Source organism: Choloepus didactylus, chromosome 5, assembly GCF_015220235.1.
Source record: "Choloepus didactylus isolate mChoDid1 chromosome 5, mChoDid1.pri, whole genome shotgun sequence".
Classification (NCBI taxonomy): domain Eukaryota; kingdom Metazoa; phylum Chordata; class Mammalia; order Pilosa; family Megalonychidae; genus Choloepus; species Choloepus didactylus.
Window position 1 is genome coordinate 82,778,341 of NC_051311.1, and position 15,715 is coordinate 82,794,055.

General features: G+C 35.0%; 1 non-coding gene across 1 annotated transcript; it reads right to left on the minus strand.

Moving 5' to 3' along the window:
• Positions 1-667: 667 nt before the first annotated feature.
• On the minus strand, positions 668-830 carry LOC119535585. The gene has a single exon (XR_005217212.1). It is a non-coding gene; the product is annotated as a U1 spliceosomal RNA (small nuclear RNA).
• Positions 831-15,715: the final 14,885 nt, after the last annotated feature.

The following is a 15,715-nucleotide window of genomic DNA, read 5'->3' on the forward strand; positions in this document are numbered from 1 at the left end:
TCATTTTATAATAAGACTAAGAAGTTATTAACATGCAATGCAGTCATCATTGCTATCATCATCAAGTAAGCATTTAAAATTTTTCTCAGTTTCAATTTCCAATAAGATAAACATCCAAAGAAAGCTTTTTGGAGTCCTCAATAAGCTTGAAGAGCTCAAAGGGGTTGTATATCCAAAAAACTCCACTTCTTTAGGACAAACTTACATTTTTCCTCAAAAATGGAAGTATGTACACAGCTGTATTTTTCTGAAACTATTGCTCCTAAGTATAGCTATAACTTTTAATCAAAGTAACTTCTAATTCAGAGAGAAAATTGGGGAGTGGGAGTGGATAATTGTGCACTGTCTGTCACATACCAGCATTTTGCAGCAGACTAATAGAGCTCATGAATACATAGCTTTCTATAGCCACACACATCATTTATAAACTTCTCAAAGTAGCAGAAATGAACATGTTCATTACAGACCCAAAAAAGACAGCCTTATAAAAATGAGAAGCAAAAAGTTACAAACAAAATTATATTAGTAATCAGTATTTCAGTGTTCTATCTTACTGTCTTAGATACTTATCTTACACTCTATCTAATGAATATCCATTAATGAATTTAATTTAGTATTAGTCCAAGGTTTTGTTGTTTTTTTTTTCCTTTTTTTTTTTCTTTTATTATAGAGGAGAGCGTGAAAGCAGTCCCCCACCACCACAAATTATGCAGTCGAGTTTCCCACATTTGGGGAAATCGCAGGGGTCAGCACATCTAGAGTACAATGGATAAGCTTTGCCCTGGGAAACCACCTTCGTGATGATGATATCTCCCCTGCCAGGTAAGTGTAGTCCAAGGTTTTAAGTTAAGTTACCTATAGATCTTGGAAAGTATCTTCAAGTTGACTTACTACATAACATAATTACTGTTGAAATAAAGTTTATCAGAAAAATGATTCAGACTGGTTACATTTATTTAATTCATTAAATTTATTTATTTATAAACACAAATTTTATGTTTTTCATAATCTTAAAGATAAAGTAGAAGCATGCAAATGTATTCCATCAGTAAAGCTGTTATTAGGTAAGGAAGAACACAGCCTATGTAGAATAAAAATCTATGCTTATATTTAATGATAAACCAGAGAAGACATAGCTGTTTTTATTAAGTTAAAAATATTAAACTAGTCTTGTTTGCCAGATATTTACCTAAATTATGTGGATTTCAATTCTTAAAACATTTTAAAGTTGGTTTCTGCAAGAATACTTTTTAAATGTAGCACATTGAAAGTATTAGAAACTTAATTTCCTTATTTTCTGAGAATTTTAAAACTATTTTAATTTTATAAATGCTTGATTATGTCTATAAGCCATTCAGAGTAGAACTCCTTTAACTTAAGAGATTTTATAATCTAATTAATTCCATCCAGACAATTACAGACTAACACAATGAGATGTAAAGGCCTTCTGACAGACAGACACAGAGAAAACTTGTTACTTAAATTCTAAAATTTTAACCATGGGTCAAAAGTAAACACAGAAATCACCAATGTAGATATTTCCTTCCCGGTCAGCACAAAATTCTTAATTGTTTTGTGTTCAAAATAGACAAATAGACAAACAGAAAAGTCTAACATACCTGATTCTCTGCTGTCTCTCACCTAACAGAGATCTCTGTAAACCATTAATCCACTTACATAGATCATCAAATCATCACATCATAAAACCAAATTCCCAATCATTGCTCCCAGCAATTTGGAATAAATCCCAGCAAATCAGCTGCAAACAAACCAAAATCAAAACACAAAACAAATTTAGTAGACAGAAAAATTAAAATGAGAAAAACAGAGTTCTATTGCACCTTTAGATTGAGCTCTGGGAGCTGAGAAAAGACAAGTTTGAGCTTAAACTACCAGTGAAGTGCACGTCTCTGCCTACAAAATTTACTTGACTCAGGGAGGTGAATCCATTGGGCATCATGTGGAACCATCAAAACTACTAAAAACATCAAAATTATTAAAAGACAATTTTCAGAAAAACGTAAAATCATGACTCTCATATGGATATAAAAATAAACAAGTGTTAAAGATACTACTCATTCAGTGAGGAACCAGTCAGATGTTAGAACCGGTTTATAGGAAAAGTCAAAAGGCATGAATTTATGTAGAATAAAGGAAATGAATTGTAAATGGAGGCAAAACTGTATTTTTCCCAAGGTGGGAGAGAAGTCAACTGAAATTCAGTCAAGATAGAATGTGCAGGTCTCTCAATTTATAAAGACTTGCAAAATAGATCAAAGATTATGAAAGGCTAGAAAACCTAGAAGAATATGCTGTACATAGACAGTGCAGAGTTTTCCATTGAAACACACATTTTTTTCCTACAGTGTATTCTTCTGGACTTCTTTATATAACATCTGTTCATGTCTACTATAGACCCCGTAAGTGTTTAATTGTTTTTCAAATAAAACCTGGCTCTCCTTTGACTAACAGTTGATAAAAGATTCCTACCTATCGGGTAAATGCAAAGTGGCTTTATTAATACTGATGATTATTGCAGCAGTAGCCCTAAGATTTTATTTATAGGAACAAAAACAATAACAATAAAAAGCTACATGACTAAATTCAATCTGAAAACAAATTTTCAATTGAGTTAAAAAAAAATTTTTCCCTATATATGACACTGAGTAACCAGTTTAACTGAACCCCTCCCTCCACCCCGCCCTTCCTCTATTAGTTGTTTGGGCACCATTTATAGACGATATGCAAAAGAACATAAATTGCTCACAGTTAGGAACATCTGAAGTTACAGTCTGAAGTGTAGGGGCCAAAAGTTCACTTAATTAATCAGTTAATAATTAATTATCATCTACTGATTTTCTTCCCTGTGCCAAGCACCATGCTTTAAGAAAATGCAGTTTCCTCTTTCAAGAATTTTAAATTTTTTTTAAGGAATAGACAAGCAAATAATCATTTATAGACAGTGGTGAGAATATTCTAATACAAGTATGCAGAGAATGCCTTGGGAGCAGAGTTTGGGAGTCAAAGTCACCTAAGATCTCTAAGATCAGTGTTCAAGGAGTTAGCAAGGTCAGAAATGTTTAAAGAAGGCAGAGTGAATAGCAAGTGTATAGGCTGGAAGGCAAGAGAGTAGGTTCCATTCTGGAAACTACAGGTCCTTCCATATAGCTGGAACACATAATGTGAGAAGGGAAGGATGCAAGAGATGAAATTGGGAGGAGAGCAGGGTCAGCCATGGAGGAGCCTATTATGCCAAGCTAGAGTCAGGGTTTTATGATGCAAGAGAAGCTATTTAAGCAAGAGAGTACTAAGATCAAATTTGCCTTTTAGAAATATCACTCAGGCAGCACGGAGGGGAAATGAATTGTTAACTCCAGGTTTCCCCGTGCACATTTCATTAACGATTCAGCACAGATTTTTAACTGATTCCCGAGCTCCCCTCTGCAATCTTCTCTTGCAGTGTTTGGCCTTGTAGCCACAATTCTGCTGCATTTTCAGTGCAAAGCTTTGAATCTAATAGAATATGAGTAAAAAGAAATGAAAGAAAAAGATGATATGAAGCAGGGATAGCAAACTATGACCCACAGGCCAAAGGTCACTGCCTGTTTTTATAAATACAATTTTATTGAAATACAGCCACAGCCCTATGATTATGTATTGCCTATGGCTGTGTTCATGCTACAAGAGCAGAGCTGGGTAAGTATGAGATACCACATGGAATGAAAAACTGAAAATATTTACTATCTAGCTCTTTACAGAAAGTTTGCAGATTCCTGATATGAAGGATTGAAATGTATATGGTAATTTATCTTGTTTGATTATTTAATCCCTATGTTCACAAGGATTTTTGCAAATGGTTATGGCCAGCTCAATGCAATTTTCAAAACTTGAGAGCTGTACTGGTAGTAATACTTGGGAAGATGACTATATTAATGCCATTTAGAAGAGAGTCAATTTGACAATATTAATTCTTCTAAAAATCTTCCAGGAAGAAGCAGAAAGGTATGGTTTATATCCTATTGAACTTGATTTATTTTTGTTCAATGAAAGATACTTGGTAACAGATAAAATTTTAAATAATCTGCATAGCTTTTAGGACCCTGAATTTGAAAATCTTGAATATAGTAAGTACAGATTTGGGGATTGAGTATAATAGTTATGGTTTTTTACTGGATCCCTGGTTTAGTATCTCTGGACTGAGCATGAGGCCTTATTGTGGGAAAAATGCACGGAAGTATTTTTCTTTGACTAATTTTAGCTGCCTCTCAGAGGCCTTATTCTAAATAAGACTACCAGGTATTGCATCAAATAGGCAACCTCCAGATACCAGAGTACTCAGAACAGATCATACACAAATACTTTACTGCATGTGTCTTCTGTACTCTTTATGAATGGTACACAAACTGCCAGCCCTTAACCAGGCTACCTCTGAAGATTTGCAAATTTGGTTATGCAGAAGCAGAAACCCATTTCATGGTTAAATTTTCTGTAGGGTCTCAATATTCACCTCAGAAGATATGCTTCACTAGCATTTACTTAATAAAAACCTCCCTTGGCTCTTGATGACAAGTTTGAGGCTAGAGAACATTGATGTTTAAAAAAAAAAAAGTATATTTCAGTCCTTGATTGAAATTATCCAACATTTTGGGAAAAGCCAATTTGCATAGCAGTTGGTATTTCATCTCCTGTTGTTAAACCCATCTTCCCTCTGCTGTCTTTTTGGATCTGTTAATCAAGTTTCCTGCCTTCTCTAGACCACAGTCTAATTGCTAACATCCTGCAGAAATCCCTCACTGAGAAAGAGATTTAATTTGTTCCTTAATCCAATATTTTCATGCAGTATGGTGAAACACTATTACTTGTTACTGTATTTTGTCAGTTTCATCATTAGTCTCATAATAGAATTCCTTCTTTTGATCTTAATCTGACTTCTATTTTTCCACTACCTCCATCACAACTTTTGGGTTTATTTTTTGACCCAGAACATCCTTTTCTGTCAGAGGAAAATCATTATCATCGCCATAAGAACTATCGATTGCTTGTCCATAGGGTGCATGTCATTGTACCAGGTGCTGTAGGGTGTTAACAGGTTTCATTAGTTTTCTTCCCTGATGCTGCAGAAAGGCAGTCAAAAAACAAAAACAAAAACCACTTTATGTCATTCTTTACATTTGAAAGAAATGAAAAAGGATATTCCAAAGTGTGAACTGGGCACTAACATCTATCTATCTATACATATATATATAAAAGGTGATTTAATTAGAAATGTATTCAAGCCTGTAAGTATATTAGCCCTGACCTTCTGGTCTGTTTGGTTTTCTATCCCTTGCTGGAATGACTTTCTCTTTTGTCCACCCTTTTCCTTTTGCCCCCATCTACCCTTCTGACAGCAGCAGAATGAGTGTTAGCAATGTACTATTATTTGACATCCTTCTTTTTATAAAATTGAATTTCCTTTGATAAATGTCAGAAGGGGACACACATTCTTCAGTAAAATGAGCTGAGCCTAGAGCCGATTTGTCACTGCCACCTCACCAGTCATCTCTTTGCTTCTGACAAATACAGTATGTCCTGAGCTTGTCTGTCCTTGGTGACCTTAAAGAAATGGAAATGTGATCCCATCCTTTCTGATTTCAGCACCACGAATTGTCACAGATGGCAAGTTAGAAATGATTAAAATGTTTACATATTCTTTTGTTGCTGCCCTCTCTGGGAAAATGTATAGAAGGATGGCAGAAAGAAGCAATGTAAAAGACTTTATGTTTAATAAGTGTATTTGGCATTTTGGTTTCAAAACTTTTAATGCTATAAAGATTCTATTCATTTTAATGTCAAAAATCCTTTTAGAATCCTGATACAGGGATTAATGTTAAAATATTTGATTCTCAACACTGATTCTCCCTTTATATAGATCACAAAGAAAATTCACATGAAATAACATTTAATTTTATTCCAGTGAGTAGATCAGTCAGTTGCTAAGAAAGTGATATTACTATCTGTTATTCCATTGTCAAAATTACCCTGAAGAGTTGGCAGTACAGGCAGTCAAAGTTGGGATAGAAGGTGTGAGATTGGAGTCATTACCCTCAGAAATAGGGGATATAAAATGAATATGGCAATGTAGTGATGCAAGATATTATCCTATTTTCTGGTAGTTAGTCCTGGAAATAATAGGAAGTCCTTCTTTCCCAGATCTATCAGAACGTCTGTTGTTCTTGGAGCTTACCTTTCTTTTAACTTTGAACTAGAAGGAGGATCAAATGGTAGCTATATGAGAAAGATTTCAAGTGGACTTTACAGAAGACAAAATGGATTACTCATCAGTTTTTTCATTTAACCAATTGTTACTGATCTTTACTATGTGCAGATGCTGTTTTAAGCATAAGATGGGTGGATGTCCTTATGGGACTTACTTTCTAGTAGACAAATTAATTTCCAGATTGTGATATTGCCATGAGGAAAATAAATATGAAGATGTAAAATAAAATAACAGGCAGGGCCTTCTTTGGATAGGAATAGGGAATTCCAAAAGGCTTTGATCTATTTAATAATTCAATAACATATACATGGATATTTATCAAGTACTAAACACATGCTATGTGCCAGGTACTATTCTAAGTGCTTGTATGTATTAATGTGTTTAATCCTCACAACAATTTTATGAGGAGGATCTTATTATTATTCCATCCTATGATGAGAAAACTGAGGCACAGGGACTGTCAGTGATTTGCCCAAGATCACAAAGCTAGTAAGTCATAGAAATGGAATTATCCCAGGAAACTCTTGCTTCCAAATCTGTGCTCTAAACCACTGTTGTTACTGTTAAACCATCAAACAGTTATTATATAAATTATTGTGCTAGTTAATTGAGATACACATATGAATAAAACTGGTGCATTTTCCTCAAGAAACTCATACTCCAGAGGCGGAGACAGGATGAGAATTACAATGCAGTGGGGTGAATGTGATATTAGAAATTTGAACAAATTACATTAGAAGCATTGGGGATATAGTAACTGTATTCTTAGAGTTTATCGTTTTTGTATAAAAAATAAAAAACTAATAACCCACGGTGCAGTTTAGAAAGTGCTGCTAAATTTGCTACTAAGGCAAATGGGAAATGAAAGAGCCGCTAATGATTCTTTACAAACTCAGTTTGTGGATATTCATTGGTCATCATAGGCCGAATTCATTAACCCTCAGTAATGCTAGCTTTCTGTTCTGTTCCTTCCAGACAGGAATAAAATTTAGAAATGGGTGGGAAACAATTGTGTTGAAGTGGGCAATTAAGCACTACAGTTTAATTCTATTTTATTGTTTGATGAAGTTTACTTTTCTTTCCCCAGCAATCTCTTTATTCTTTACCTGACTCCTCAATCCATAATCCTAATTTCTGCCTGTCCTCTCCACATAAGTAGTTCCCAAATACCTTGTAAACATGTTCAACATATGGTCTTGAGGTCTCCCCAGATGCCTATACTTTGAAACCTCCTGCTTTCCTTCATCCCCTGTATCTAATTAGTCACTGTGGCAAAGCATAAATTGTCTACCTGACAACCAAAGCCAATTTATTCCTTGTTGATAATTCTGTTTTTTTTCAAAAGACAATGTGCTTAACCCCTAGTTATGAGCTGTGGTCAGTCTCAGGCATCACAACAGTTCAGTTCCCAACTTTCCCAGCCTCCATTGCAGCTAGAGGCCGCCATGCAACCCAGTTCTGGCGAATGGCACCGAAAATCTGATGTAGAGGGGAGTTTTTCTGGGAAAACTTTTATTTCCCTGGGAAAAGAGGTCTGAGGAAGCTAGAATGGTTCCCTACCTGCTTTTTCTGCCCGGAACATGGATTTGAAGGCCGGCGCTGCAGCAGCAAGAGGGAAAAATCAAGAGAACTGCGAAGTGCTGCCCCTGATATTGTCGAGCTCCTGTGCCAACACCAGCAGCCACCTACCTGCACCTACTTGAGTAAAATAAGCCTCTTTATCTTAAGACCAGTTCAGCAGAAATTCTGTTTCTTGCACCTGAGTGCATTTCTAATTGATTCACTCACTGAGCTCAGTTAATTTTCTTTTTGAAATCTCTCTATTTATTGCTTCCAGTCCATTCAATCAAGTCTTTGTCATTTCTCACTAGACAATTATAACATCCAATTAGCCTCCCTGCTTCATTTCAGTCTCATCTATTCCCTAGGGTCCCACCAGAATAATTCTTCTGAAACGGGGATCATGCCCTCTGCTCAAAAACTTTCTTCAGCTCCCAGTTACTTAGAGAATAGAGTCTAAACTTGTTAACATTAGTGAACTGACCTCAATCTATTTTTTTCTAATCTCATTTACATCTATATTCTTTAAACAGTCTAACCTTGTGCTAACAAATTACTTTTCCAGATACACCATGTATTTTCTCAGCCTCTCTCTTTAGCCTGTAATAGATTGTGGGAATCCTGTTTATCCCTCAGAGCCCACCCAAATATCTCCTCCTCCAGGATGGCCTCCCCAATCATCCAGTAGGAATCAATCCTTGAAATATTATAGCATGTTGTTTGTTTCTCTATTTCAGTTCATCCTCAGTTTTAGAATGCTTGAATTTCAGTAACTTGCACTTCCATCCAATGTACATCTACATATCTAAATCCTCTTTCCTATACTGAATCTGGACTTTCATCCTTCACTGATAAATAAACATTTCACACCATCCCAGGGTGCTGCTGCCTAACAGCCAACTGTTTGATCTTGGCAGTTTATCATCTCTCTCCCTTAGTAATTTTTGTGCAATTATTTAAATATTCTAATGCATCTTACTCTCAATAATTTATAAACATGAAAATGATATTACTAGTGAAAATATAATTGAGTCCAATATTAAAATCATGAAGTAGGCTTAAATTTGCTATAACTTTAGCTTTAATCATATACTTTTATTTAAATTGGTTAGCAGTGTTTAATTTTGAAGAAAAGGTACAAAGTTAGGGAATAGGTAAAAAAAAATTCTACAAATATATTTTTGAAGTTTGTGACTTAAAGTTCGGGTCCCATAAAGAGGAAAATGGAGCCATATTTTAAATTATGGATTAAGAATCAATCTCAAAAAACATTGCAGTTATCCAAAGGCAGAAAAATCACAGGTCCTTAAAGCTGCTGATTGGGGTACAACTTAGTATGAATTCTTTTGTCAAGAAATGAATGAGGGTTGGTATTCAAATTTCTATTTTCAAAAATTTTTAGAAGTTTATACTACAAAGTAGGCCTCATAATCATCAATAAAATCTCCATTAGTAAGTCCTTCTCCCCAAAATGAACTTAGCTTTTTTTCCTGAATATTAAATGTCATCTAAAGGACACACAGAACTATAAATTGAGATAAGAAATTACTTTCATTTTCTCTATTTAATGTTTAATCTACATCTTTAGTTTGTAAAAAATGTGTAAAATAATACTGTACACATTCTGTGATACTTAGGGATAAAATAAGTCACACATTTATACCATAATTATTGATTGCATAATAAGTTTAGCCCTGTATAAAGAGAATCCCCCACATAGCATGTAAGTCTGTAGCTCAACTACTGTAGGCATGGTACACAGGGAGATGTTAATTAATTGGGCTCCAGGAGAACAAAGGAGTCCTGATCAAATAAGTCTCTTACTAAGACCCTTCTGGGAGATTCAAAATAGACATTAGCATATTAAAGGCTAGAAGAAGTCCCACTGTTAAAAACATTAAATTCATTTAACTTTGTTTAATGATTAAACATACACACTTTATTTGTGACAAGGAAGAATTTTTTCCCTGGACATACCTATTAACTCCTTCCCATCAAAAGAAAACAGAACCCTACTAAAATTAAACATTCTCTCTCTTTTTTGTGCTAATAATTTAAGATTTTATTTTTCTTTACTTAAAATGACATTAAATATCAAATAGGAAAAAAAATCACTGGGGAGGTTTCCAGTTACTGATTCAATCTCTTTAACAGTTTTAGGTGTACCCAGGTTTCCTATTTCTTCTTGAGTCTCAGTTTTAGAGTGGGTTATATTATGGGACTGGCCAAATAATGACACCCCCCACCCCCAAATATGCCCAAGTCCTAATCCTAAGAACCTGGTATGTTACCTTACATGGTAAGTGGGACTTTGCCGATGTGGTTAAAATAAGAATTTTGAAAGGGGGAAATTAAAATGGATTATTTGAGTGAACTCAATACAACCTCAAGGGTCCTTACAAGAGGGTTGTGGGAGGGTCAGACACAGGAGAGGAGACAGTGGAAGAAGTGGTCAAGGAAACAGGGTGAGGTATAGAAGTAAGGAGGCTACATTACTGGCCGTGGCGATGGAGGAAGGGGCCATGAGCCAAGGAATGAAGGTGGCCTCCAGAAGCTGAAAGAGGCAAGGAAACAGATTCTTTCCCCAGAGTTTCCGGAAGGAATGCTGCTCTGCCCACACCTTGCTTTTAGCTTGGTGAGACCCATTTTGGACTTCTGATCTACAGAACTATAAGATAATTAGCTTGTGTTGCTTTAAGCCTCTAAGTTTATGGTAATTTGTTACAGCAGCAGCAGGAAGTTAATACATGTTATTTTGAAATGCTCCTTTTGTCTAAAATTTCCAATTTATTGGCATAAAGTTGTTGATGGCATTCTCTCTCTCTTTAAACTCTGCTTTTTTTTTTTTTTTTTTTTGTAGCTCTGATCCATATTTTATTTCCAACATTAATTGTTTGTGGTTTCTCTTCTTTTCCTTGATCTCTCTCACCATAGGTTTTTTCCATTATTTGTCTTTTTGGATTTGTCGATCTCCAATTGTTCCCTTGTTTTCGATGGAATTAATTTCTGCCCCTTTATTTCCTTCTTTCAGATTTCCTGGTTTCTCTGTAGTTCTTTTTCTTACTTACTGAATGAGACACTTGACTTCTTAATTTTCACCATTTCTTCTTTTATAATGTAAGACTCAATGCTTTACATTTCCCTCTACATATTGCTTTTGCTGCAGCCGATACATAGAAGTATTTCAATTACCATTCAGTTCCAAATATTTTCTGACTTCCATTTCTTTTCTGACCCATGAGTCATGTACAACTTTTTGGTTTGGTTGGTTAGTTTTTTTGGGTCTGGCATACCAGAGACATTTGATAATGTTGCTGCTATCATCATCATCATCATCATCATCACCATCACCCAACTTGCTCACCAGAACACCGGAGGGTGGTCTCTGCCTTCTTCATTTTCATGCGTCTCTGAGGCAACACTTGTACTGCCTCTCCCCCCAAAGTGCACAGGGAAGAATGGAGAAACTCTTGGTACTTCCTGCCCAACTCTGTAAAGTGCTGGTATAATAAATTCACAAGAGCCTGACCAAAGTGACTGCACCATGAAACTGTGACCCTGCAATGCCCCTCCCAGGAATGTAGCCTAAGGCAGTAATCTCACAGAAAGAAGACATGCACATGCACTCAGATAAATGCTCAATATGGTATGAATTATCCCCAAATGAGAGAACAACCTAAATATCACTGTGACAAAAGTTTTTACATGTTGCTACAATTTTCATAAACACTATTTTGAGGACTGCAAGATATTCCATAAAGTATACCATATGTAACTTAACTAGTCCCCTGAATATAACATGCTAGCAGACTAAGCATAGAGCAAGTATTCAATAAAATGTTACTAAGTATTATTACTCTCATTTTGCAGAAGCAAGAACTGCTGATTTTCCCCTCTTATCCTGGGACTGAGGGGCATTGTTTCCAATCTTTTTGCTAATACAGTGTTGCAGGCAATATACATGTCATTTTGCACACAGGAACACACTGCAGGGAATATTCCAAGGAATGGAATTGCTAGGTCAGAAGGTATATACATTTTTAAATAATGTTAGTTTTGTAATAAAAGCACACCCCAAGAAAGACCAGTCTCTTCAATAAATGGAGCTGGGAAAAGTAGACATCCATATGCAAACATATGCCACATACAAAACTTCATTCAAAATGGATCAAAGACATAAATATAAGAACCAAAATGATAAAACTCCTGGAATAAAACATAGGGAAGCATCCTCATGACCTTGTGTTAGAATGGTTTCCTAGACTTCACACCCAACGCATGAGCAACAAAAGAAAAAATAGATTACTTCATCATGAAAGTAAAGAGACAATTTACAGAATAGGAAAAAATATTGGGAAACCATATATCCAACAAGGGTTTAATATCCAGAATAAATAAAAGAATCCTACAATTCAACAACAAAAAGACAAACAACCCAATTCAAAAATGGGCAAAAGATTTGAATAACTATTTTCCAAAGAAGATATATAAATGGCCAAAAAGCACATTAACAGATGTTCAACATCATCATCCATTAGGGAAATGCAAATCAAAGCCACATTGACATACCACTTCATACCCACCAGAATGGCTACTATTTAAAAAATGGAAATAACAAGCATTGTAGAGGATGTAGAGAAATAGGAACACTCATTCACTGCTGGTGGGAATGTAAAACAGTGCAGTCCCTGTGGAAGACAGTTTTGCAGCTCCTCAGAAAGCCAAGCATAGAATTACTATATGTCCCAGCAATCCCACTTCTAGGTATATACTCAAAGGAAACGAAAGCAGGGACTTGAGCAGATAGCAGCACCATTCACAGTTGCCAAAAGATGGAAGCAACCCAAGGATAAACAAAATGTGTCATATACATACAAGGGAATATTATTCTGCCATAAAAAGGAACGGCGTTCTGGTACATTCTACAACATGGATGAAACTTGATGACATCATGAACAAAATAGGCCAATCACAAAGGACAAATATTGTATGATCTCACTATATGAAATAATTAGAATAAGAAAATTATTCATAGAATCAGAAACTAGAATATAGGTTATCAGGGTCTGGGGTGGGTTAGGGAATGGGGAGTTAATGCCTAATTGGTACAGAATTTCTGTTTGGGGTGATGGCAAAGTTTTAGTATTGGGAGATGGTGGTGGTGGTAGCACAACATTGTGAATGCAATTAGCACCACTGAATTATATATTTGAATGTGATTAAAAGGGGAAATTTTAGGTTGTATATATGTTACTAGAATAAAAATATTTAAAATGCTATAGGACTGTAGAACACCAACATTGAATCCTAATGTAAACTATGGACTAGAGTTAATAGTACAATTATATTAATGTTCTTTCATCAGTTGTAACAAAGTTACCACACTAATGCGAAGTGTTAACAGGGAAAACAAATAACTTTCTCTTAATCCCAATTTAGGAAAACAAAGTTAAGTATATCAGGGAAGGGAAGACTCCTTATTCTTTTGAATTTCCAGGTGTGTCTAGCATAGTGCTTAGTACAAAACCTCTCAATAAATTCTTATTACTTAAATAGCATATGATGAAGGAAAATAAAAAGTGAAGACAGCTGCAAATTTTGGAGCTCTGAGAGAGATTTAAAAGTGATTTGACTTCCAATTATTGATATTGTAATACTAACAATACAGGGAAATCTTTTCTCCAGATTATTGGGGATCATCCTGACATATGAAATGCCATAAATAATACAACATCACCATTTAAATATGATTTTTGGCAATGAATGAGAACATATATAAAGGGAGTTTATTAATTTTCCCTCTCTTTCGTTTTTATTCTGTTCCCATGTGATCTTGTGTATAGTGATTAGCAAGTTTATTGGAAGAATGTAAAAAAAGAAGAATCTAAGAAAATAATTTCATGATTTTTCTGGGGTTTTCATTTTCTTGTAGATTCTCATGTATTGTCTTTCAAAAAAATATATGTCAAACATTGTAAATTTTCATTTAACGAGCAAGGTTCTCCCAGCTTTTCTCCTTGATGTCCTTAGAAGAACCCTGCCAGGAAGAACTGTGAAAATTTTGGGAATGGGTATGATTACTGGCTATCTTTTCAGTGGAATGCAGGGCATTGTCTGCTGGATCCTTCAAGGTTATCTGATTTCATCTGGGTCTTTGCCTGTCCTTGACTGAGCTATTTTACAACTTTGTAAGTTGTAGTAAACTGATAGTAAAATGCAAATTATTTTTGTCTATAGACGCAAATAAATTTGGTCATAGAAATACAATTGCTATCCTTTCTGTAGAAAAAAATGATTCCAAACATTATGAATTTAATACCTATGGTGCCTACATTTTGGGAATCTATTAGCAAATTCACTTCAGCATTCCTGATTGCTTGTGTAAGTCTGTTTTCTGATTCTTCTTATAACATATATTATCTTACAGGTTCCTTCATTAATTAATGAATTAAATAAAATTGTTAACAAGTGTTCATTTAATATTTGTATTTTGCCATTTTGAAAATCATCCTTTAACAACCCTGTTATTCTTAATAGTGATTATGTACTTAGTTCTCTTGTAGCCTTGGATAAACTTCCAGTATAAGCAACATTTTATCTTTCACAAATTCAATTTTTTTCCCTTACAAAGAAAGGCAACATTTACTAGGTTTGGTCTACTTGCCTATTAGTGAAAATATGCTTATTAATTTTAAAAAGCTGTATTTAATTTTCCCTCCCCAACCACACCCAAAGAATTCTAGTCTTCTGTTGCTTATTCAATCTAGAGCTCATTTCATTGTTTGACAAGGTCGTTAGACTGGTAGATTAAGAAAATGTCATAGCCACAGGATATCTGGACTTAAATATTGTATTGATCCTTGTTTCATGGTTTTCTATATAAAATTCAGAAGTGCAAAATGGGTGAGACTACAGTTAGCACTGGCCATGCCTGGTTGAATCTTTTATCAATGACTATAAGACTATTGTGGGGATGATTTAGATTAATCTTTGTTGAACATACACTGCTTGTCAGGCATTTTTACAATATCATCTAATCTTTGCAATATTATATTTATCTCATCAGTGCTCAGGGACTGTAGTGATTTGAAGCTGTATGTGCCCCAGAAAAATCTAAATCTAATCCATTCCTGTGGATGTAAACCCATTATAAGCAGAATCTTTTGATGAGGCTACTTCAGTTAAGGTGTGACCCACCTCGTTTTGGATGGGGCTTAAAAACAAACAAACAAACAAACCCATGCCCTCTTGAGTTTCCTCTTTATCTTTTGAAATTTGAAATCCCTACCAAGACAGCTGACCTGGATAGTCAATCAAGCCTCTAGTTCATTACCTTTGACCCCAAACAAAATAAAGTCCACCTTCCCTAAACCACCCCTATAAGACAGACAAATCCTCATCCAATCAATAGTAGTCAAGCTAACTTCCTTTCTATGTCTATAAAAATTATTTACCAGCCCTAGAACCCTGAAGCTACTTCTGTTCTGGCTTTCTTTTCAACTCTATTGGAAACATAAAAGAAAAAATTAATTTCTCTTTGGTACTCAACAGAATACTCCTTTTCAGGAGATTCAAAAAAAAAAAAAAAGATTGGAAAAACACTGGCTGCTTTTATAAGCCTGAAATGAAATCATGTTTTAGCCCTAATTGTAAAACAGTCATCCCTACTTGCCTCCAGAAAACCGTTTCAGAAATTATTCATAATATGTCTGTGAGGACATAAACCAGAGAAGCCATAAATTCCTAAATAAGGCAAAAAACAAACAAACAAAAAACAAACCCAAAAAAACCTCTGTAGGTAGATCTTAAAGTGCATACATTCCTAAGCAAAAGAGCTACCCATACTAGAACCACTCCTGCTACATATCAGTAATGTCAAAGAAACCTATTGATGAG